At 38.0% G+C, this 26,611-nt stretch overlaps 1 pseudogene; it reads right to left on the bottom strand.

Moving 5' to 3' along the window:
* Window positions 1–23,105, bottom strand: part of LOC105547324 — a 76,273-nt pseudogene extending 53,168 nt beyond the window's left edge.
* Between the last annotated feature and the right edge of the window lie 3,506 nt (window positions 23,106–26,611).

Below are 26,611 nucleotides of genomic sequence, written 5' to 3'. Positions count from 1 at the left end.
TTTAAAAAAATATATATTGACAAGATTAAAATGAGAAATAGATAAATCCACAATCACAGTTAAAGATTTTAACATCATCTAAATAGTTGATGAAACAAGCAGACAAAAATTGGGAAAGATACAGGAGACTTGAACAACATAGAATATCGTTAACTTCTGGGTGGGAGCATTGTCCTGAAGGGAAATGAGAGAGACTTCTTGGATGCTGGAAACATTCTAGATCTTGATCTGGGTGGTGATTGCATTTAACATTTGTATACATAAATATGTTATACCTCAGTAAAAAAAGCATATAAAATCTGTTATTGGCCAAATACTTAGGTAAAAATGTTTAATATAGTATATTTCTTTTATATTTTACAAAACCGTTGAGGCTGAGTAATAAATTATCCTGTATTCGAGGTTGTTAGCATGTTTAAATGATATTTGATGGAGAGGAAAAGTCACAAAACTCATCTTAGTTATAAAGACATCGTGACACTCAGTAGAGGTAAAGGTTCCAGTATTTTAAAAATATAATGAGAAATATGGGTTAAACTGTGTTATAAGATATGCATCAGGAAATACGTTGTCTTTTTAATAAAAATTGTGAAAACAGGATATTACTGTAAATATTGCTAGATCTAGGAAGACCAATAAGTAGTTGCTAAACTGAGGATCCTTCAAAGAGTACATTCTGAAATTACTATTTATTTTCTGGAGTTGTGTTAGACAATGCTAGCAGGACAGGATATTCTAGTATACGTTATGTTTTTTAAGAACCCTCAATTTCATTCAGTTCTCATACCAACTTTCTAACTTATTAATGATCCATATTTTTCATATGAAGCAGACTCACGTTTCTGCTAGTTAATAGCAACCACATGATTTTTTGTGGTTGTTGCTAATAAGAGCTATTATTTAGACAAGAATTTGAAAAGCACTATAGAGAAATCTTTGCAATATGGGCTTTGTTCTAAGAGCTCTATATAGTAATTTTGAGCATTAGAAACCTCAAAATCTGCAGATAATTTTTGTTCAGTGTATTTTGCAACAATTATTACACATTCAGGAAGCAACTATGATACACATTAGTGCTGTCATAGTTGAGGCATTTGCAGGATTAGAGCTGGACTGAGAGGGTAGATAGGCTTTGTAGGAAAAGAATGAGAAAGTTACCTAGTACTACAGGATATGTTGCTGACAGACAACTCAGCTGTCAGCTGCTTTGGGGATTGTTTCATCTCAAGAGAATTGTCAAGCCCAAAGTCATGTCTCCTTCTGGAGTAACCTATATCCAATGACTTGTTGGTTTATATAAGGGCTTGGCCTCCTTGCCCCAGGTTTGGACTTTGAGAGGTCATCCCAGCTCTAGAACACACTATGGGACTGACTGACGTCTTCATTGAGACTGCTTTGCATCCAAACTTCTGTTTCTGTCTGTTTCTTCTTTCTTTCCTTTCCCCCAAGCATGTTGCTTCCAAGAGCAAAGCTAATGTCAGCCTCAGAATTTTTTCTGCATGAATATATAACTAGAAGAAGGCTGTTTATTGCTTGGGACGGAGAAGAAAACTGGAGAATTGTATCTCTACCTGGAGGTGAGAGTAGCTGCCACTGGAGGCCATTGGGGCCATTAAAAGTCATCGGAGGCCATTCACAGCAGGGCCAGGGACACCAAAGCTTAAAAAGGACAGAAAAAAAGAGGAACAAAGGAGCTGCTTTGCATATGTACATCTGTAATTCTTAGAAGACATTGGTAGATGCTTTGAGTTCCTATGGGATCTGGGGTGTACTGTAACCTTATGATCACAGAAGAGTGAGGCCTGGGATTCAAGTTCATGGAATTCTTCATGGGGACATAGGTTTAGAAGATAAGAGGAAGTGGAAGAATAATAAACGTTATGTCAAGTTTCATGAAACATTTGGAAAAGATCCTACAGTGTTAATTTTTTTATTCCTTAAATAGTTGCTTATTGGCAGTGGGCTGAGAAGGGAGATGTACAGACAACATCACACACCAGCATCACAAGGGGGGCAAGAGTGAAGAGAAAGAGTGGTCTGGATCTCCGGATGAGGTCCCTTCTCCAACACTGATGGTAGGAGGAGGGATGGGCTAGGAGTGTTGAGGTGCATGAAGGAAATACATTTTATGAATAATCTTGAAAAAGAATTATAGTAAGTAGAGGTAGGAGATGACTTGAGGAATTAAAAGGAGAAGGTTGGGAGTCTCATAATAAAAATGAACCATGCCCCACAGATTAACTGTGGCTTTTTAAACAAAAATTTTGTGATTCAGACATGATATGGAGCATCTTGGGACTGACCACAGACTTTACTAAGAGTCCAGTTAGTGTTTCTTATGGAGAGGAAATATAAGCCATAGTCTTTGTCTTTGAGAGGAGACACGATTTTCTTTTACAGAAAGAGTTATAGAAAAACACAACCCAAGGCAATGCACTTACTGAAAGATAAACAGAATGGTGATGTGTCCTTGTAAGTTCCCAGACACTTAAATTGGAGATTAAATGGTGGTGTATCATTGCTCATAAATTTGTATGCTTATTTCTGTCTAGAATTCAGAAGTGCTGTAAAATGGGTATTAGTAGTTTGAGCTCTTGCTCAAAATATCTGAAAATCCAATATCTGTTTGGTTATAATCTTATTTTTCTGCAAGTATGCCATGGGAAATTATTCTTTCTCAGGAAAAATACAGAGATGCAGAGTTGATATCTTCTCATTTTGAAGAGACATGTTGAGGCCATGTGATTCCTGAAGGCCATTGCTTAGGAAGTTTTCCTTGGTTTTTACCAACTTCTTTGGTGCTGCGGCACACTTTGAGATTTGCAAATCAATGGGCTTTGGTCTAGCATCCTACAGAGCTTGGTGTTCCTGTTCTCCATCTCCTCTAAGATGCTGATTCCTACTCTTGAAATCTCTTTCCTTTCTATTGTTTTGTCTTTAAAGGATTATCCCTCTAGAAGCAGTAGAATTAAGCATTTTCTATACATTTAGTTTTATAAGAATCTATTGAACCATCTTCATTTCTCTAGAGAAACAAGGTTCTATATGTCCCACTGTGTTGTGTACATTGGGCACTCCATCAAAACGCTGGACTACTTACTTTCCATAGCTCCGGATGCCTTTCTAGGGTTTAAAGGCTATGCTCTACTGTTATTTTCTGGAATTCTTCCAGGTTTAGTATCTTGTTGGCTTGACAGCCACCACCCCAATCGCTTTCTGTTAATACTCATTGATTGGAGGAGTACATGTGTATTGAGATCTAGAAATAAGCCTAAGCAACCCATCTCTTTCTAGGTGGAGTGTGCAACCTGAAATACAGGATAAAAAGGAAACCTACCTTACCGATTGTAATAAAAGTAACTTGGGCACTTAAAACAGCTCAGGGCTGGGCGCGGTGGCTCATGCGTGTAATTCCAGAACTTTGCAAGGCCAAAACAGGCTAATCACCTGTGGTCAGGAGTTCGAGACCAGCCTGGCCAACATGGTGAAACCCCATCTGTACTAAAAATACAAAAAATTAGCCAGGCGTGGTAGCGCACACCTGTAGTTGCAGCCACTCGGGAGGTTGAGGCAGGAGAATCGCTTGAACCTGGGAAGGGGAGGTTGCAGTGAGCCTAGATTGTGCCACTGCACTCCAACCTGGACAACAGAGCAAGGCTCTATCTCAAAAACAAACAGACAAACAAACAAAAAACAGCTCAGGATAAATTTGAAAGCCTATTTGGTTTTTCCCATTATTTCATATAATATCTTAAATTTTTTTGTAGTTTCTTGTCCATGATTCCTAGTGTAGGATCATTCTCCTGGTAGTCAATAATTTCCACATTGCCTCGAGGAGAATTAAAATTGTTATAATTAGAATGCAGAAGGAATCAATAGCTGTTCAGTTTTTGACTTTCAAAATAGACTCTTGAAATTCACATCAAAATCAATATTTTAAAAGGCCAAAGATTGTGCTTTTTAAGAACAAATTTGATTGGGGCGGGGGGGGGACAGGAACAACCTCGGAAAGTAGCAGGCACATAATAGAATAGAAAGAGAACAGAAAGATCCAACTCTTCTCTTTCTGTCCTCTCCCTGTAGGACATTAGATGAGCCATAATTGGTATATTCATTAGGAATTACATTTGCGTGTGATGGAAACCAGCCATACGTGCCTTAACCAAGCACAGGTTAATTTAAAATGCCTAGGAAAAGTCATTCTAGACTGGCATAGCAGTTCCATGATGGCAATATTCTGGACTTGGTCTTTCTGCTCAGTTATCCAGTTACCTCTCTTTGGTTCTCATTGGCATGGTGATTGCGTGATCACAAGATGGGTGCTCCAGCCCCATGTTTGTGTTCTGACTAGACAGAAAGAGAAGAGGAGGCAAGCAGTAAGGAGGACAGGGGAAAGTAAAACACATGGAGAAGTATGCTAAGTTTGTATAAGTCAAAGTTGGCTCTGCCACACCTATTTACAAAGGAGTCTGGGAAATGTTTTATTTTGTTTATCATATTTTAGTGTGGCTTTCCCAAGGAAAGAAAGAGCAACATCAGCTTGGGGGTGGAGGGACAGAAGGTTAGAGGGATTGCTACTCGGCTTTTGGCTAAGATGAAGTGTGAGGGTTAGATGGAAAATAAGAGGAGGTTGGTGAGACTTGAGACATGTGGTACCCTCTCCCTGAGGGTATGGAGAGAAGCTGACTGAATATCATTGTGCTAGTGCCATGAGCTTCAGGTAGTCTTTGCAAGGAATCCTCATGAACTGCTCCTTTTAGGCCAAGGGAGGGCCTTCCATTGACACCTTCCTGAAGCTTCTATGGAGTGTATTTGAATTTGTCCCCTTTTTATTTTTTCTACTTTTACTTTAGGTTCTAGGGGTACATGTGCAGGGTTTTTTATATAGGTAAATTGCATGTCACTGAGGTTTGGTGTATGAATGATCCCATTACCCGTATAGTGAGCATAGTACCCAGTAGGTAGCCTTCCATCCCACGCCTCCCACCCCCTCAAGCAGTCCCCAGTGTCTATTGTTCCCATCTTTGTGTAAATGTGTATTCAACGTTCAGTTGCCACTTATAAGTGAGAAAATGCAGTATTTGGTTTTCTGTTCCTGTGTTAGTTTGCTTAGAATAATGGCCTCTAGCTCCATCCCTGTTGCTGCAAAGGACATGATTTCATTCTTTTTTTATGGAGTGTAGTATTCCATGGTGTACATGTACCATATTTTCTTTATCCAATCCACTATGTTTGGGCATCTTGGTTGATCCCATGCATTTGCTATTATGAATAGTGCTGCTGTGAATATATGCATGCATGTGTCTTTTTGGTAGAATGCTTTATTTTACTTTGGGTATATACCCGGTAGTAGGATTGCAGGATCGAACGGTAGTTCTGTTTTAAAGAAATTTCCACAATGCTTTCCACAGTGGCTGAACTAATTCGCTTTCCCATCAGTAGTGTGTAAGTATTCCTTCTTCTCCACAGCCTCACCGGCATCTGTGTTTTTTTGTTTGTTTGTTTGTTTTTTGTTTCTTGAGACGGAGTCTCACTCTGTCACCCAGGCGAGAGTGCAGTGGCGCAATCTCGGCTCACTGCAAGCTCCACCTCCCGGGTTCACGCCATTCTCCTGCCTCAGCCTCCCGAGCAGCTGGGACTACAGGTGCCCGCCACCACGCCCAGCTAATTTTTTGTACTTTTATTGGAGACGGGGTTTCACTGTGTTAGCCAGGATGGTATCAATCTCCTGACCTCGTGATCCACCCACCTCGGCCTCCCAAAGTGTTGGAATTACAGGCGTGAGCCACCGCACCTGGCCCATCTGTTGTGTTTTGACCTTTTAATAATAGCCATTCTGACTGGTGTGAGGTGGTATCTCATTGTGGTTTTGATTTTGAATTGCCCCTTTGGAATTAGCCTTTTCAATGGTCAGAAACTCATAGTCGGTGGGTTTTATGGCACGTAAAGATGCAGGGAAGAGTAGAAAGGAGAACTCTTACCTTTGAGGAAGTGTTATGGGGTAAAATTCCTCCCATTCACCTCTCTGCTAATAACCTATGCACAAATGTTAAAGACTATCTCTTCTGTGATGAAATATGTTTTCTTAAATTCTTTATATCTTCAATTTCAGTTTTAAGAAAATTTCAAAGATGAAACAATTTGGGGAAGAAATGAGGAAGAAAAACACAAATTTTTAAATAAAGCTGTGTTTGAGCTAAATACGGCAGTAAATTCAAGAGACTTCCACCAACTTCGTCACTATAAACGCACTTAGAAATATTTTTGGACAACTTTCAGGAATGACCTTCATCACTGCTTTTAACCGTTGTGTCTGTGTGTGTGTTTCCCGTTACCCTTATACCCTTATTTGATTTGTATTGTTACCAAAGTTGTTGCACTTCTATTGTGGGGGCATGCAATAATTGATGTTTATGTGCTCACCATTTCTTTGACTGTTGGGCAAGCAAGACGTTGCCTGTCCCAGACTTTCCTAGGGGAGAGCACATTGTAAATGAGTAATGCCCCCTACAAAAAGAAGGGAAGAAAAGAAGTGCACATTTGTATAAATAAAACCCCTTTTACTTTACATGCATAGTTTCAGAAGAGAGAGACTAGATATTCTTTCTCCCCCTAAAATACATTAGATAGATACTTCTAGAGATGTGCACTTTTATTATGCTATTCATTTGATTCATGATTCATAAAGCACCTTTGTAATGAAAGCTGGCCAGGGTCTAAGCCAACACACTGACTTTAAAGATAGGCTTCGGCCATAATTCTCTGTGCTCTGGTTAGAGCAGCAGGGAACGCCAATAGAATTTAAACTCGTAGTCTTTCAAAGTAAAATTTGATAAAGAGAAGCTTACCTAAAATATTGTTGGTAAAAATAAAAGGAAGGCAGTAACTAGGGAAAAAAAAGAAACAGAATTGTTCCCTTTTGGAGCTATATTTTCAAAGAAAACCTGTTAGTCTTTTCATTCATGCCATTAAAGTATATTCCTCCACCTTCAGAAAAAAATAGCATTATTATGCAGAAGAAAGGAGTAGTCAGATGTTTTATTTTTAGGTGAAACCAAATAGTGTGATTCGGATTAGTTGTTGCAAGTTTCAAATTCTGAGAACCTCATTCGAACCAGGGACTCATGTGGGCTTTTGGTGGATGGGGAATCTGGCTGTTTATATTCTTCTTGACACAATCCGTGAGTGCTGGATTCCAACAATCACAGACAATTCTGCTTTCCATTTATTTTGATGAGTAGAGCAGTTTATACAATGCCAATACATTCTATAAATGGTTTTCTTATATAATGGGCTTTTACTCTTTTTGATGACATAATCAGAGAGGTAAATAATAGCAGAGCAGAATGAAATGGTGTCGCCAAGGGCAGAACTTACTATTACTCTTAGCATTCTGTCCCAGTAGAGTTAAAAAGCTTTAAAACAAGTTTTTTTTTTCCATTTATTTAAAATTATTCTAGTAACCAAAAAAGTCATCTTAAGATGCGTAAGTTTTATGTTTTGCATATATTCAAGAACCTTAAATATATACTAAGGGGCAAATGAGGGAGGGAACATTTTGTATTCAGTATAAGCAAAATTCTTAGTGTTCTACATCTGGAGTCTTGGTTAGTAGTTGACATTACTGATGAAGGACAGGAAATTGGAATCTAATAGATCTACTGTACTTTGCTACAACCTGTTAGGAAATACTGCCTCAGCCGATCCATCTGTCATCTGTTTTTTTCTCCCTGACTTGAGCATTAGGTGTATGTAAATCATACAGTCTCGGGCCCTTCTTAATAATATGGCAATGTTTTTTTTTCTTTTTCGTGTTTTTCTTCAAAAATAATAACCACTTTTCATTTTCTTTTCTTTTTCTTTTCCTTTTTTTTTTTTTTTTTTTTGAGACACTCTCACTTTGTCATCCAGGCTGGAATGCAGCAGCACGATCTCGGCTCACTGCAACCCCTGCCTCCCGGGTTCAAGCGATTCTCCCACCTCGAACTCCTGAGTAGCTGGCATTATAGGCGTGCACCACCATGCCCAGCTGATTTTTGTATTTTTAGTAGAGACGGGGTTTCAATGTGTTGACCAGGCTGGTCTTGAACTCCTGACCTCAATAATACAGCAGGCTGTATTATTATACAGCAGTGATCAAGTGAAATGAGGGTGACTTGAAGACAGGCACTGCAACACTGAGACATCCATCTGATCATCACCGGGGCTACTAAGTGACTCACAGCTGGGTAGCATACACAGTGAGGAGATGCTGCACACAGCGATGATTCCCATCCCCAGTGTGATGGAGTGGGATCCATCTACTCAGAATGGCAGGCAACATACAACTTAGACATTATCTCTGAAATTTTCCATTTAGTATTTTCGGGCCAGGAATATTGTCCACAAAAGTTAACCATCAGTAACTGAAACCGCAGAAAGGGAAACCATAGATAAAGAGAGCCTGCTGTATTATTACCATTTTGCAGAGGTTTAAGAACTCTTAAGATTTGAAGCCTAGAATGTCCAAACCTAGAGTGCCCTAAAATCTGTAAGCTCTTTTTGCTGTTGTTAGTATTGCATGGCTCTCTGTGCCAGCCAGATTGAATGACCTCCAGAAATTAAGTGAGCCAGTGCCCAAGATGTCAGCCCAATTGGCTTGGTTTCCAGACTTGGTTGAGCCCAGATGCTCACCCTCCACCCTGGGGGTGGCGGACAATAACTAAAAGAGAAACATCTGATTCCTGTCTAGAGCTCTCTCCCTCTTTCCTATAGCATTGACTATTTAGGAATAGGGATTCTGTCTTCTAGTGTAGTTTTATGTCTGGCACAGTGTTCTGGGAACTATTGAATGCATTATTTGTAGAAAAGGAAGAAGAATAATTTACCTATCTGTAGTGCTCAGATCATTCAGCCAAGAGTAAGTAATGCCTAACTGCATGAAGACTGCCACACGAAAGAACTAAATCACATTCACACATGATAACAAAGAGTAAAGATAGTAGCAACACATAATATTCAATTAAATGTACCATTCAGTGTTTTTGCCTTCCCTGCCCTAAAGTTCATGTGTTGATAAAAATGACTTTCTGATATAGGGAGTTCATTTCAAAAAATGCTCTATATTTTGAGAATATTTTCTATTTGGTTAATGAGGTGCTAATACATGTAAAAGAAATTAAGAAAACCTCATTAAGGGCCAAAATAGTAATATTTTACAAATGGCAATACCATCAAATAGTATCATCTCAGTGTTGAACATCAGATGTTTCCAATGTCCTCCCCTATGTGTGAATACCCTCTACAACATCCTGAATGCACCATCTCCAGCCTCTGCCCTGATCCAAACATGGACAAAAACAGTTTTTTTACAACCACAAATTAGAGTCTTGGACAGCGGTAATTCTTATACCCTTTTCTAATACTGAATTGAAATATACTTTCTCTAGTTTTCACCATGCTGGTAGTCCTCTTTTTTCTTTTCTCTACTTCTTTCTTTCTCTCTCTCTCTCTCTCTCATAAAACTGCTCTAAATTTGCTGGGTTAGAATCTAAAGTTGAATTGAAAAATTGATATGTAGTGTAAAACATAGTATTTAAACATACTCTATGCGTGGTCATTTAAATTGGACCTTTTAAAAATGCAAAAGGGGTAAAAAAGAATAAAAACACTTAATTTTCTCTCCTTATTTGTTTTATTTTTAAGCATCTCCATTGCACTATTTCACTCCTCTAAGTGAAATCAAGATCTTGGTTTTGGACTAAACTGGAATTCAAATGTGTATGAGCATGTTTGTTATTTAGTTGCGTGGGTTCATGAGGTATTTATTTTGATTTTTTAAAAAAAGAGGGGCTCTGGATTTTTTCTGTGCACCTGAGACAATAATTGAGATGAAGAGGGCAGCGTGTGTCTGCCCACCACACTGTCTCTGCTTGAGGCTATAGATTTGCAGCCAAAAAGCAGGGGAACACTTCATAAAGAACTCCATGAGATACGGGAAAAATGAGAGTCCTCTGGCTTTATTGCAGGTTATAAGCTGTAACCTGAGTCAGGGAGAGAGACATTCTCCCAGGAGTCTCTGTGAGTCTCTGAGGGTTTGTTGTCCTGGGAAGATTTTGGCAGTGTGAGGTTTTTGATGTGAAAAATTTGCACTGGAGGGAGGGAAACAGGCAAAGAAGACTTCATTTAAGACTCTTGCAATAGGGAAGAGAGATAGAATTCAATTCTGCTGAAACAAGAGGTGGGGAGACTTAAATGCTGGGCTGGGCTAGTAGAAAAGTTCTTAAAGGATATTAGGGGAGAGGCTGGTCATATGATTAGGCCATGTGTTTTGGCTAATTGCCACTTATGGAAGTTAGGTTCCTTCCCTCCCACAGAGACTAGGAGAAAAGAGTGCTTTCTTGATGATTGCATTTCAAAGAGATGGCTCTCAGGTCCTTGAGAAAGACATCACTGGACTGTGAAGCAAGAGACTAGAAGATTTACATCTCAAAGGGAAAGAGTACAAATCTGCAAGTGTAAGCTTTGTAAAGTAAATGTTCTAAAAAAGGGGAGGTTAGGGGCTTCTACATTCATGAAGAAGCCTGTCAAAAGTTTAGTCAAGCTGAAGGGAAGCTTAAGAACCTCTTGGTCAAACAAGGGTATTCTCCTGTGGCTGTAGCAGTGGCACTAAGAGGCACAGTCTTTGAGTGTTTTCGAAGCAATGGGTGTCACTGAAAAGCTAAGACACTGTGAGAAAATAACTCATGAGATACTTCTGGATCTCCTGGTAGCTCTTGGAGAGGTTTGCAAAATTCTGAAAGTGTGTGCAATATAGGTAGGGGCAAAACCAGTGAAATTTGGGTCATCACCACTAATGTGATCCCACAGACAGCCAGTGACTGGCAAGACCGGAGAAATACAGAGTACGGAGGTGAAATGTTTCAACCTGACTTTGAACGTGTTATACCTTTCAGTCCACGGGTGCATGGACTGTGACATTTTGCTGCTTTGTCCTTCATAAAACGAGTGCTGTGGTAGCGTGAAAGTAACACTAGACAGACAGCTTAAAGACCTGAGTTTGTTTTTCTTTGTACCGGTTGTTAGCTAAACTGACTTGGGTGAGGCACTCATCCCTCCTGGACTTCCTTATGGGGAATTGGGATAATACATCTATTTCACAGGTTGTTATCAGGATCAAATCAATATACATGGCATCCTTTGCAAAGCACTATAAATGGCAGATCAGAGGCTTTTCCTTTGATTTTTAATATCTTACCCATTACTTAACCAGTAGCCTTAATGTGACCTCAATTGTGTCTCTTTAGGACGTTGGTAACTTTTCATATTCCTTCTGTGTACTTTTTGGAACTTTATTCCGGTTCCCATTCATTTAAATGGTATATAATGTTTTAAATTGAACTTTTATCTCTATTTCATCTGTCGTGGTTTTTTTTTTTTTTTTTTTTTTTTTTTTTTTTTTTTTTTGTCTTGGACTTGGACTTCCTTTCTACAACTCTATCTCTTGGGAGCACTTTTGTGATAAAATGGAGGTCAGCAGGAATCTTGCCCCCACACTTCTGTCTGAATACAACACATGTAACTGCTGCATTTGCTCACCACCACCAAAATGCTTCAGTGTTTGGTCAGTGGTTTTTAAGTTCTAAATGTATGCATCTGTTCAAATCTGTGTAAATTGTACTCTCTAGCCATAAGTTGCTTAATATCAATATCTATCTATCTAACTAACTATATCTAACTATCTAACTATAAGAAACCAATTATGTTTGTAGAATGTCTAAAGAAGATGCCAGAAAAATTTTGTGCTCTTTGATAGAAAGTGTGGTTGCTGATTTAAACAAGAAGAAGAAAGAAATCCACATTTAATGGGATAAACATTCATTTACCAGAAAAAAATTAATTTCTAACTTTAAAGGAATTGCTTATTTTTCCATTAAATCCTCAGAACAAAAAAATAACAATTTAGAGAGGGCAATCTAAAGATGCAGTTGTGGTTACTTTGGTATTTGGCCCTTTTTCTGTAGTAATTTAGTCTGAACAAGACCCAAGTGTGTGCTATTCTTTGGCTTTATAGCCCTCTAACCATAGGCGCTGATGGCATTCACAATTATGGATTAAATAGGGCCAACCCTTGTCAGTAATTTGTTAAAAAATTCCCACAGAGATACCTATGGTGCTGCTGAACAATGATGTTGGTAGTGTGTTATTTTGCTTTAGGAAAAGCTACTGCATTCCAACATGGGGTTCAATGTCTGGTCCTGGAAACCTCTTCTCTGATGTAAATTAAACCTTGAGTACACTCTGCCTGGTACTGAAATTAACATTTGAGTCCCGACCAAATTCTAACTTGTGAAATTGCAGATTACTTTACCACTGGATAAGAAATATACTCCATCATATCTTTCCTTTGTTATTTAATTATGCCTGGGGTTGTTAAATCACTGTAGCATTTTGCCACTGAGTGCAACCAGTGGGCTTTTAGAAATTTTAGCATGAAAGGCTCTCAAGAAAACATGAAAATCTTTTAACACAGGGTTATCTCCAGGAGGCTACTTTTGGTTTAGTTATGTGATTGTATTTGAGCAAATACATTTTCTTTAGTTCTACTTAGTGTTCTTTTTTAAATTGATGGACTTTCACAATAGGTTTTCAGGTCTTGCACTTTTCAGTTTCGTTTTTGGGGGTGTAGAAGTTTCAGAGTGAGATCTAAAGTGATTTGTGAGATTAAAAATATTGAAGATAGGATCATTTGACAGTAATTTGGTGATCTGATTTTTTTTTCTGGAAATAACAATAGAAAGCTAATATTCTTAAGTGAGAGAAAAAGTTTTTGAAGACAGCTACTGGATAGTTGAATATTTTATTTATTAATGAGATTGTTCACATTTTGAAGAGAGTATTAACTGTGGTGCAATTGGGTTCTTTATGAAGTGGCAGCAAAAGTCTTCTTGGTTTACACCAGGGTCAGCAAACTACACCTTGCAGGCCAAATCAGGTCTACCACTTGTTTTGTAAATACAGTTTTACTGGGTCTTAGTCATGCCCATTTGTTTATGTGTTTTCTATGCCTGCTTTTAAGAGACTATATGGACTTTAAAGCCTGAAATATTTACTATCTGTCCCTTTCCAGAAAACATTTGCATACCTCTCCTTTATATCATTAACTTTATCCTGTGGAGTCAGAGCTGGCTGTGCACATCCTCTAAACCAAGGGAGAATCAAAATACATAGTTGAGAAACAATCCTAAGATTTTCCCATCCCTTGGACTCTGGCTAGACATTTGTGGCAACCACAAGCTTCACTTTCTCTTTTCTCCCTTTCTCAAGATAGATCTGTGACTGTGGCACCAACAGTTTGGGTTTGGTAGACAATAATATTGGATTGATAGTGTGTATACAGCCTTGAGCCTTAGAGTTAGTTTTTTTTTTTTTTTTTTTTTTCCAGCCACAGCTTCACATTTTAGACTACCTGTTTGTAACTACCCTTGTGCTATAGTTGCTCTTATGCTGTAAACCATGACAGCATACTTCTATCTTTTGACATTGGCCCAAACTGGTCACACAACCATTACTAAACCATTATTGTAGATTAATAAGAATTTGTATCTAGATTTAAAAATTTATATTTTTGAGATGGGATCTGTGTATGTTCCCTGGGCATATGTATGAACTCTTGGGCTCCTGCAATCCTCTTACCTAAACCTCCCAAGTAGTTGGGATTACAGGTCTGCACCACCATGCCTAGTTTACACCTGAATTTTGGAATGGAGTTATTTACTCTTGCATTCCTTGGGAGAAGGATGGACACCTGGATTGCTTACTTTCCTTTTGCTACTCTAGAGCTACCCGTTTTCTGCCTATTTTATCATGGGTTTTCCCCAAAAGAAGAGCTGGAGAAAAGGGATGGATGCAGATAGATAGCTTATTTGAGGAAGTGATCTCAGGGAACAGGAGTCAGAGGATTGAACGGTGATGTTGATAGTGTGTTATTTTGCTTCAGGAAAAGCTACGGCATTCTGTCGTGGGATTCAATGGCCGGTATTGGAAGCCTCTTCTCTATTTGATAAAAATTAAAGATAATCCAAGAGTGCAGTTATTAACACTGAATGTTAGTTACTACTATGGGCAACTGGGGTTCAGTTTAGTTGAAAACCCTCTGAAGAATGGTATAGATCCTCCTTCAGACTTGTTTGCTCAAGACATGGGAAAAGGGTATATTTATCTACTTGATTCCAACTCCAGTTGGTCAAGGCTTGCCCCTGGGGCTGCTAACTTCCTTGGATGTACAGTCGGAGTATGATGCAGAATGAGTAAGCAGGCTAGTCTTGTGTAGGTATCTCATGCAGTGGAGACAAAGAATTCCTGAAGCACAAGAAACATTTGTGCAGCTAAATTAAGGTTCTATTGCTTCAGCTGGTTGCTAAAGCAATAGTCAAAACAAAATGGTGAGCCAAGAGGATGTGAGACAGGGCACTGAAAATGTATATCTCTCTGTCCTTCTCAACCTGCTTTATACCTCAGGGAGCTGACCTCTGTAGCATAGATCACCTGAACTCCCTTTCCATCTGGCTTCTCATTGAGTCTTTAGTACCAGAAGAAATGGTAAGAAAACTGAAGGCAGGAGAATAGAATGGTTGAGAGCATTTGTTTCCCCTATCTTCTGTCCTTCCTGCATTGCCACAGTTTGTTCCTCTGGGCTGCCACTCCTATTGGGTGAACTGGCTTCCACGACTCCACCCCTCTTTGGGTTTGGTAATATCATTCTCTCTCTACCAAAGGCCACAGCTCCTGCTAGGAGGCCTTTTCCTGTAGTTATAGCTCTGCCTTAGATTGAATAACTGTTCATCTCTCTTTTCTTTCAGACCTGGAGTAGGTTTTAGTTTTCTGTTGTTGCTGATCTTCGGACCCAGCTCAAATCTTTTGCTGAGCTTTTACCTATTAAATCTTTTGATTGTGGCTTAATTTACTGCCCAAACAAAATTGGGGTTTTGTTAGCAGTGAATAAGGGAGAACTTTTATGGGTTGACATCTAAGGTGTCCGCTATTCCTGTTATGGGGCCAGGACCAACTGAAAGCTTGCCACCAGTGGAATGGCTTCAACACACTTAGAAAAATGGCGTAGAGATGAAGTTCCTCTTTTGAGTAACATTCAGCTTTAGTGGCCTACTACTCTCATATTTAGGGTTGTTGAACTGGTAATGCTATATTTTAATTTTCCATTGCATTTTTTTCTTAAACATTAAAACCTTTTCAATTACAGGATTTAAGCAATATAAAAGGTATCAACATAAAAGTGAAAATCTCCCTTGATTCAACTACTCAGAGATAAATATTGTTAACATTTTGAATTTCTTCAGACTTTATCAATTGTCTATAAAGGTGATCAGCACCTTGGTTTTGTTTGGAAGGAAGACACTAAGTGTAAAAATGTGGATGGGATGAGAGGAAACAAGGATGATTAAGTCACTGTATTGTCAGGTCAGCACAATGTGGATGGGATGCGAGGAAACAGGGATAATTAAGTCACTCTATTGTAAGGTCAGCACAAAGTCTGGATCTATCTCCTATTATTCAAAGATGATATTCAAACAAGATTAGAAAGAAAAGTAAATTGAAGAAAAATAGAAAACAAAAAACAAATGTCTACAACCCACCCACCCCTAAACATAACTAAAGAATAAAAGAACACCATGCTTTTCAAAAATTCCCTATGGTTAAGTACTTGTAACAACTTAAGTGTCTATCATGAGATAGTAGAAAAATATATTATTGTGAATTCATTTAGCAGAATTCTATGTTGTTAGTAGAATGTATAGAATATTACATGCTACTATAAAATTATCTTCAAGATATTTTTTAAAAATCAAGGCCTCTATCATACCATTTATATTAAAAACAGCACAGATAAATATACATTTACATGCTTGAGTATAAATAAAATGTTTCTGGAAGGAAATAACTATTAACAATGTTTGATTACAGAAAATGGTTGCATATTTGGGGGTAAGAGGGAGATTTGCTTTTCCTTACATTTGTTTTTGTCATACTTAATTGTTTTTCCATCCACACATTATTCAATTGGAAAAGATTTACTAGAGGGAAGGTAATTACATCTTAATTGTGCACTCAACTTCAAAACAACATCAGAATCCCTGAAATAAGGGAAGAAAGGTGATATTAAAAAAGTCAAAAGTTGTTTTCTACATAGTTGTAAGTACAAAGTGAATTGGCAAGAAAAATTTACATTGTAAAGGAATTAAAAATGTAATGAGGAAATTAAAGTCTCCATTGGAAAGCAGTTACTGATAAGAATCATCCCTTTAGAGATGTAACCAATAACTTGAAAGATATTTTCAACAATTCTCCTGGAATTCATAGCACAATAACAAATAGAAGAAATTAACAAAAAGAAGAGGACAGAAACAAAAGGCAAAGAACAGAAGTTCAGCCTACAGAAAACTGGTCAAGAGGAGAGAACAAATTGAACAGAGCAAGCATCAGAAACTAATAGAAAACTTTCCTGAGATGAATAACATCCTAAGACAGCACATGAGACAAACTGGTCAACAGGAAAACTACACCTAAACATATCTACAGAAATTTTGGAATTTCAATAGTAAACAAAGAATCCTCTGAGCATCTAGAAAGACAAAGTAGAGAGATCAGGCTGGTCTCATCTTTTTCTCCATAATGTTGAACATTAGATGCTAGTGGAGCAATATTTATAGAATTTTGAATTAAGTAAAAATAATTTGAGATTAACCAGAAATTCTCTGTTTAGTCATATATTATCATTCTTACGTAAAAGAATCAGAGAAGCTTTGTATTTACTATCTATTGATAGATTTATATGGGCTATAAAATTTATATACTCCACGTATTACTCTTTATAAAAAAAATACACTGTAATAACTTTTTTTATTTTTGTTTTTAAAGATACTCAGAAATTCTGCTCTTGGGAAGATGGATTAGAAGTATTGTTCTTTACTCTTCTCACTAACTACAACTAAAACTCCAGACTTACATATAAAACAAGCATAAGGAGATTCTGAAAGGTGAAGAGAAGAAGGTGGACTTACTGGAGATCTTGAGACCCAAGAAATAATGGAGTAGTAAGGTCCTTGGATTTTCTTTTTGCCTAATATACCCCAGACTTGGAGCTGAAAAAGTTGGCAGCCCAGAAAAACCAAAAGGCACACATTTTCAAAAGTCTCAATAAAAGCCACCTTCCTCTAGCCAAAGGACCAAGAAATGGGCAGTCCAGACAGACAAAACAACAACAGTAAAACCCTAAAAGCTTTCTTAGATCAATAAAAAGCATTGTAGCCAAACACCACAGAAATGTTGTGATCCTCAACCCTTATCCACAGTAACAAGGATTAAATGTGAATCTGGACTTCTATCCTCACCAGCATGTGACAAGGTGCATCATCTTCCCTTTCAGGGTCATGTTAGGGAAGGATAAGTAGGGAGCCAAGACTTTCATACCTACCAGGGAGTTATGAGGACCCACCTACTGTGTGGTATCATTGGATACCACATGGGGATCTTGAACTCCCAGTCTTACCTGGCAGTAATCAGGCACCTCTGTCTCTCCTGGATGGTGGCCTAGAGGAGTGTCAGGACTTTCCTGACTTCCCTTTTGTGGAAGGACCACTCACTCTCCTCATATGTTAGCAGAGGCCACAAGAAATGATTTCACACATAAATTTGATACTTTTGATGAATGGGCCAAATCCTCAAAAACCACAGATTACTACAACTCACCCAATATAAAACAGATAATTCAAATAGCCCTGTAACTATTAAAAAAATTGATCTTATTACTTAAAAACTCCCAAAATAGTAATATCCGAGCCCAGATGGTTTTCCTTGCGAATTCTAAAAAAGAATTAACATTAGCTGTACACCAAGTCATCCAGAAATTAGAAGAGAAGAAAATGCTTCTCAATTCATTTTATGATGCTAGTATTACTCTGATACCAAAAAATTAAAGTACAAAAAAGCTAACTATAGACCAATATCCCTCATAAACATAGATGTAAAAATCCTCAGTAAAACACTACCAAATATAATTCTGCTAAAAAGAATTAGACACCATGAACAAATGGAATTTGTTCAAAGAAGGCAAGTCTAGCTCAATACTGGAAAATAAATTATTGCAACCTACCATTTTAGCATGGTAGAGAAAAAATTATGTTCATAACAAGCAATGCAGAAAAAGCACTGGACATTCACCCATTCATCACAAAGACTTTCAGAACAAATAGAAGTAAAGGGGAGTGTTCTCAATCTGTTAAAGATCATCTACAAAAACTCCACAGTTAATATTTTGCTTAATAGTGAAAGATTAAATGTTTTCCCCTAAGATTGGAAACAAGGTAAGAGTGTCTGCTCTTATTACTCAACTTAGTGCTAGAAGTTCTAGTCAGTACAATAAGACAAGAAAGGGAACTAAAAGACATATTGGTTGGAAAGGAAGAAAAAAACCTGTTCCTACTTTCAGATGGTATAATTATTTATGTATAAATTCCAAGGAATCTATACAAAAATTCCTGGAATGAGTAAGTTCCGCAAAGTTGCAAGATTCAAGATAGGCACACAAAAATCTATTTTATTTCTATACATCAGCAATAAACATGTAGAAAAGCCACAATTAAAAATAAAATACCATTTAAATTTGCTCCAAAAAAGAGAAAGAAATACTGAGGTGTAAATATATCAAAACATAAATAGGACTTGGAGACAGAAACTACAAATACTGATGAAAGAAAGCCAAGAAGATCTAAATAACTGGAAAGACATACCATATTCATAGATTGGAAGAATCAACATAGTAAAGATGTCAGTTCTCCAAAAATTGATACACAGGCTGAATGCAATTTCTATAGTTCCAGAAATATTTTTTGTCTATATATACAGAAGATTATTCTAATATTTAAATGGAAAGTCAAAGAAACTAGAATAGCTAAAACTATTTGAAAAAGAACAAATTGGGAGGAATCAGTCTACTTAATTTCTACAGTAATTGAGACTGTGTTATTGGCAGAAGGGTAGACACATAGATCAGTGGACAGGATAGAAAACCCAGAAGCAGGTCCCCAAAATTATGCCTGATTGATTTTTTTTTCAAAGATGCAAAAGCAATTTGATGAAAGCTAGCATTTTCAACAAACTATATTGGAGCAAGTGGACATCCATAGACAAAAACTGACATAAATCTCATACTTCATATAAAAATTAAGTCAAATTGGAATATGGACTTAAACGTAAAACTATAAAATTTTGGGAAAAAAATAGGAGAAAATCTTTGAGATCTAGGGTTAAACTTGACACCAAAAGTATGATCCAGAAAAGGAAAATTGATAAATTGAGCTTCATAAAATTAAAAAAAAAATAAAAAAACCCTTTTCTCTGTGAAAAACCCTTTTAAGTGGATAACAAGATAAGATACTGACTAGGAGAAAATATTTGCAAACTAAATGTCTGATGAAGGATTGGTGTCTAGAATATGCAAAAAAACTCAAAACTCAACAGTAAAACAAAAACAAGAAAATGGGCAAATGTCAAGAAGAGATATTTTACTGAATGAGAAAAACGGATGACAAATAAACATGTGAAAAGATTTCCAACATCATAATCGTTAGGAAAATCAAATTAAAATATCAGTATACACCTATCAGAATGGCTAAAATAAGAGGAAAACAGATGACAAACATGTGAAAAGATTTCCAACATCATAATCATTAGGAAAATCAAATTAAAATATCAGTACACACTTATCAGAATGGCTAAAATAAGAAACAGTGACCAATACCAAATTATGAATTTGTATCTCATTACAGCTTTAATAATATGCCATTAATTTTCTTAATATTTTCATTGCTATTGTTTTTCTTAATAACGGACTTGAATATCTCTTTTACTTAACGGTTTATGAGAAGCTGGCTTGTGTTGGTATTTAATATAAAATGGTTAGAGATATTTTGCTTCTTCAAAAACAATGAAGTAGCTCAAGAAATGATTAAAAGTATAATCAAATAACATGAAGTCAAGCAGATAATTAAATGTATATATGAGAACATAAACCTTGTCTGCCCTTTTCAGAGCTGTAAGCCCAGGACTGTGTCATTAGTCTAGGACAGGCAATCAATAAACTTTTGTTAAATGGGTATGTGAATGATCAAATAAGGGGATGAATAAAAACAGAACTTGTGGAATAAGAAGAATATTAATAGAACTGAAAATTGTAAGACTTCCTAAAGATGCTCAGGGCTACATTCTTTTTTTTTTTTTAGACAGAGTTTCATTCTTTGTTGCCCAGGCTGGAGTGCAATGGGGCGATCTGGGCTCACTGCAACCTCTGCCTCCTGGGTTCAAGCGATTCTTCTGTCTCAGCCTCCTGAGTAGCTGGGATTACAGGCACCTGCCACCACACCCGGCTAACTTTTTTGTATTTTTAGTAGAGATGGGATATCTCCATGTTGGCCAGACTAGTCTCGAACTCCTGACCTCAGGTGATCTGCCCACCTCCACCTCCCAAAGTGCTGGGATAGAGGTGTGAGCCACTGCTCCCAGCCAGGGCTACATTCTTAAAGAGAATTGTACCCTTTGTCACCCAGAGCTGTGAAAATGGACAGACCAGTGCAAGTACATGTTTCCAGGGAAACCTATGAGATGAACGAAGTATGGTCTTAGAATACACTGGTAGAGACAGACAGATCTGCCTAATTGTTCATTTCTGGGACATTGGGTACTTTCTGGGAGCAAAATTAATCATAGGATGGAAGCTTGCCGCTGTGACAAGTTAGTAGCATTGCAAAAAACAAAAAACAAAGAAAACGTACTATTTATCCTTGAAATCCTTTTAACATGTGCCAAAGCTTTCCATTTCAGCTCCAAAATAAAACCTTTGCAGTAAAAATTGATGTAGGTTTATTTCGAGGTTTGTTACAGGTAGCAAAACCTTTCCTGAATGCACAGTTTTGTATAGGAAAGGATTGCTGTGCTGTTGGGCACTGAGAAACTGAGGAGAGGGAGGGTTTCACTGCTACAGGCAAGAATGTGGGATTCTTAAAGATTCATTTTGGTGACTTCATACATTTTCCCAATATTAATATCCTGGAAAAGAAAGAGTAACAAATAGAATCTCAAGCTAGGGACACAGTGGTGGATAGACTGACTGTAGAGAAAGTCACTTTTTGTGGGTCCTGTTTCAGGTGGCTCTGACTGGCTTCCTTCACTTCTATGTGTGCTACAGTCTGAATGTTTCTGCCTCTCCAAAATTCATGTTTTAACCTAATCAGCAATGAGATGGTATTAGGAGGTGGGGTTTGGAAAGGTGATTAGATCATTAGAATCAGACTAGTGTCTTTATAATAGAGGCTCCAGGGACCTGCCTTGTCTGTTCTACAATGTGAGGACACAGTGAGAAGGCACCATCTATGAACCAAAAGCGAGCGCTCACTAGACACCAAATCTACTGATGCCTTGATCTTGGACTTTCCAGCTCCCAGAACTGTGAGAAATTACTTTCTGTTGTTTATAAACCACCCAGTTTCTATTATTTCGTTATAGCAGCCCAAACAGACTAAGACAATGTGCAACATCCCCAAGTCTTCTGATGCGGAAATGAAATGAAATGAAATGAAATGATATTTCTTTCTGCATTGTCAGTCTTTGGTCCTCAAAATTCCCATTTTTTATGACCTGTGACGAGACTAACAGAATTGAAATAGAAGCCTTCAAATTTTATATATTGAATACAGCAGATAATTAATATTTCCTGTCATGGCTTAGGCTAAAGTCCCACACACTCTGGCCTTCTGCTTAAAACAATCCAACATGCTCCTTTTTAATCAGATAGCAATTCTCAAGATCCTGTTAAGAATCCTAGCCAAACCTCCTAACCATTCAGGTGCCTCACACAAAAGACTGGTTTGCTTTTTTGCTTTTTTGCTTTTGTTTGGAAGGTCACCTTTGTCAGGGCTGTAATTAATTCTTGCCAGGCTAATAGTGTTCCCTGTGAATCACACAGGTCTTGGGGGGAGAAAATTGATAATCTAATAACCATGGCAAAGTGAGACATCATCACCTTCCAGACCAGGTATCTGGCTGTCTTTTTTTTTTTTTTTTTTTCCTTTTTGGTGGACACAAGTTGGTCTGTAGTTATGATTGCTGCTAACTATAGAGAAAATTCAAAAAACAAAACCCAGTTTCTTTGACTTTCTTTAGGTTAGCTGTACTTCTGCCCCTGGTTTCAAGTACAAAGGCAGATTCTGAGTCAGCCCATCCTCTCACCTGGAAGCAGACTTTTCATGCAATAAGATACAACAGCTTAGCTTGCATGAGGTTTTGGGAAAAGGCCAAATATTCAAAAAACCATCTGCTTGCACTGCTCATAAATCACAGAAATGATTGCCCTTGATCTGCAGCCATTCTCCATTATAGAGGATATTGGTTTCCAAAAGATGTCACAGCATATTGAAATGAGATGGTCTCTTCCAAGCAGAAAATTCCTCTTCACCATTACATTATTATAGTTGAGTAGAATTATGTCATGTTAGTCCTCAAAGGCAGATAGGATCTCAGAGAAGATGCAAGTGGAGGGGTGGTTGTAAATTTTGCAACTAGCATAAAGGACAAGCCGCTAAAACTTTTTTATGCTTTGCTCCAGTCAAATACTGTGAGAGTTTGACATGATTGGGAGCAAGGAGTTCTATTTCTGAACATGTCTTTTAAACAGATGTCCATCTTGTCACCCGTAACACTTTTTCTCACCAAGAGCAGAGACAATGGCAGTTAATAGAATGAATATAAAGAATGACTGTACAGCAAATAGCCCATGAAAGTTAGACACTGTTATTTAGCACTTGTGGAACTATCTGCAGTATACTTGGCATTGTACAAAGTACAGGGCATGACAGGACGTCTGGCCAATGGCTTTGATGATCTAAGTGAGACACAACCTTCTGAGGAGCTAGCCTGGAAAATGCAGACTCTGCTCACTTACCCTCTGTTGTAAGAGCCAGTGAAGTGTCAGGTCTGAAATCCACAAAGCTCCGGGAAATTCCCAGAACACTCTTTGACACCCAGGGTTCATTCCAGCTGGGCTGATCTGACAGCATGTTGCCGGCTGACCTACAGGGAGTTGGTTGCAGTTACAGGCTCATATGCGGTGTCTTTGTTCAGAAAATGATTACAATGAGGGCTCTTTCATTCTGAGTTTACTTTACCATCTGTTTGAAATCACAAAAGGGCAAACTAGGTGAGGGGTGGACAGGAACTCTTTGTACTGTGTTTGTAAATGTTCTACAAATGTAAAATTCTTCTAAAACAAAACACTTATTAAAAACACATTTACTGACAACCTGCTATCTGGCCAGGTTCTGCTGCAGGTGTGTGGGTAAAATTTGCAATTATGAAGTTATATTTTAGCTAACATGTAGCCTAGAAATAATGTGCATCAAATGATGAAAGCCTTCCACCACTGTTACTGGGTGATGGATGGTGGGATGATGGCAGGGAGGGTAGGGTATAAAGGAGAATATGATGATTAAGTAAAATATTTTGGTGTTTTACAGACCTGGGTTTGTATTCCAGTTCTACTTTCAAAATATAGTATTTTGGGCACATTATCTAATTTCATTAAGACTAATTTTCTTTGTTGATAATAATATCTCATGAAAATGTTATTAGAACTAAAAATATATATATTTCATATATATGCATACAAACATGTTTGTATACATGTATATATGTGTGTATATTTGAATATATGTGTGTATATATGTATATATGTTTGTATATGTGTATATCTGTTTCTGCAAATTTTGGATACTTGTTCAGGACAAAGCCTGAAAGAGTGCTCAATAAAAGATAGCTATTATTACTTCTACTCAATAAAGTAACAATTCCAAAACACTTTGGTAGAATAAAGAAGTTAGTGCTGATACAGTATTGAACAACTGAAGTGAAGGGTGATCCCATAAGACTGGGTAGGCCATGTCCCTTAGCCTCAGCTGGCTGTGTGTTGCACCAGATCCTGGGAGGGACAGATGGAAAGTACATGTTGAACCAACACCAAGCATTGTGTGTATGTGTGCCTGCATGTGTGTGTGTGCATACTTTGGTTTGCAAGAAAAAGAAATAGGCTCAGCTGCCTCAGGGACGATGATCTATTTCAAGGAAAAATAAGAAGTCTAGAAATACAAGGAACTCTTTGCAACTGCATTAGGGTTCAAAGAGTAGAGTGAGGTTCTCGGCTGTTTAGGTTACAGCAGCAGCTCCAGTGACTGCTGCGTATATGAAGACTCAAACATCTTTTTACCCCTCAGAAAGAGATGCCCATTACTCACCATCATCCTGACTCTAGTGAACACAGTGGTCTCAGCTAAGGTTAAGCTTTCCCTGCTTCTTTTGACTTTCGAAATATCTTGTTTTCTGCCTTCTATTGTGTCTCTTCAAAGGCTGCATCTCCAGTGTGTATGGCAAGGTCTTGCCTCCCTGATATAGCTGATTGACCCAGGGGTGGATATGTAACCTTAGAGGGAAGCAATATTATTCTTTTTCACAGGAATTATAAAATCAGGACAGATAGCTAGGGAGGAGCAACTGGGCTTTGGTAATGGCCACACTCTAGAGCAGGGTTTCTCAACCTTGGCACTATTGACATTTTTGGCTGGATAATTCCTTGTTGTGGAAGGCTGTCCTATGCCTTACAGAAGGTTTAGCTGTATTCCTGGCCTCTATGCACTAGGTGCCCTCTCCATCTGCCCTCCTCTCTCATTTGCCCCATAGTGACAGTCAAAAATGTATCCAGATCTCTCCAAGTGTCCCCTCAGGGGAAAAATCTTCTCTGGTTTCGATCCAGTGCTCTAGAGAAGTGCTATAAAAGGTCTGGTTTATGGACTGGCAGCATCAGCATCATCTGGGAGCTGCTTGAATCAGAATCTGGTGATGGAGTTCAGTAATCTGTGTTTTCACAAAGTTTGCAATGACTATTATGCATGCATGCTAAAGTTTGAGGGCCACTGCTGTAGCATTTTGCTAGTCTATGTGTGATTTCAGGACCAGCAGCCTCAGAACACACGAGAGCTTGTTAGGATTGTAGTAGCTCAGACCCCACCCAGACCCAGGTGCAGTGTCACCTGGAACTTTTTATGAATGCAAATTATTTCTAACTGATTTTATGTAAATCAGGAATGCTGAGATTTAACAAGCCCTCCAGGTGATGCTAATGCAGCTTAAATTTCAACTATGGTTACTAACTGGAATCACCTCTGAGATTTTAAAGGCTATTGAGGCCTGGGTCTCATTCCAAAAGATTTTTATTTTAGATTACGGTAAAAACTGTGCATTAGCAACAAAACTTTCATAATGCCCATGTGATTCTAATGTGCAGCCAAACTCCAGAAACTGCCAGAGTGTTAAAGTCTCAAATCTCTGCTGCAAATGTCCCTGGAGGTTTTGTGATTTCTTCACACTTCAAATATTCACTGTTCAACTCTTATTTTAATTTGTGAGCCACTGCTATAATCTTACAATAATGTTTTAAATTAGGCTAACTAGAGTTCATTTCTGTTGCTCACAACCCTAATAACCTAAACAAATACAGTCATTATATTGGGAAGAGACTGCAGGCAGCAGACACTCAGGAAATGTGGGAAACTAGGTATTTGAAATTCATCTTTAGAGTGTGTGTTTGTGTGTGTGCAGGTGAGGGGCACTCCTGTATATTCTAGGATGGAAAACTAGCAGCCTATTTGTCCCTAAATTGGCCATTAGGATCCCTGCTCAAAAAGTCTCTTTCTCATGTAGCCTTGAGCAAAAGGCTATAGCTATGAGTCATTAACAAACAACACTTAAAGCATCTGGAGTCTGGTGCATAGTTTGAGCAAACCCCCAAGAGTCTGTATTATATGGGTTTTATCATACTATTGATGATGTCAAGATGATGGACCTGGAAAAACAGGAAACGGAGTTACCCTAGACATTTTGGTTCGAGGGGTGGCACATAACTTCTAAAATAATTGAGGTTTGATACTATGAAATTTCCAAGATTTTAATGGTTTAGAGTATGTTGAGATATTATTTCCAAATTAAAAGATGAGTTTCTATACCTGGTGTCCCTTATAAAAAAGGAGACACAACACATGGTAAAGTGGTCCTCTTCAGATTGCAAAGACAGTTTATAACACATTTTGAAGAAGTATGTTATGCAATGTCTCTAACCTGTTTACTTTGACATATTTGTATACTTCCATTAGGTTTTGCTGTAACAACCTCAAGAATCTCAGTAGCTTACAAAAACAAGCATTTATTTCTCGTTCACTTGCATTGTACATTGCCACCGGAACTCTAATTCAGGCTGCAGGTAGGGTCCAGGTCTGCTTCAGGTGTCTTCTCTTTCCAGAGTCCAAGTTGAAGGAGTGCCACCTACTTGAGGTATGAGTTTCTCTCCGTGGAAGGCAGGGATGCAAGAGGGCAGCTAGGCACACATCACCTCTCAAAGTCTCTTTCAGAAACTGGCATACTGGTATATACCCTCCAACACTTCATTGATCAAAGCAAGTCATATGGTGGTGAAGCCCAAAGTCTATGGGACAGGGAAATAGACTCTATCCACAGTGAA

Source organism: Mandrillus leucophaeus, unplaced genomic scaffold (assembly GCF_000951045.1).
Source record: "Mandrillus leucophaeus isolate KB7577 unplaced genomic scaffold, Mleu.le_1.0 Scaffold385, whole genome shotgun sequence".
NCBI lineage: Eukaryota > Metazoa > Chordata > Mammalia > Primates > Cercopithecidae > Mandrillus > Mandrillus leucophaeus.
The sequence above is the reverse complement of the archived record's forward strand: the minus strand, read 5'-3'. Positions and strand labels throughout refer to the sequence as shown.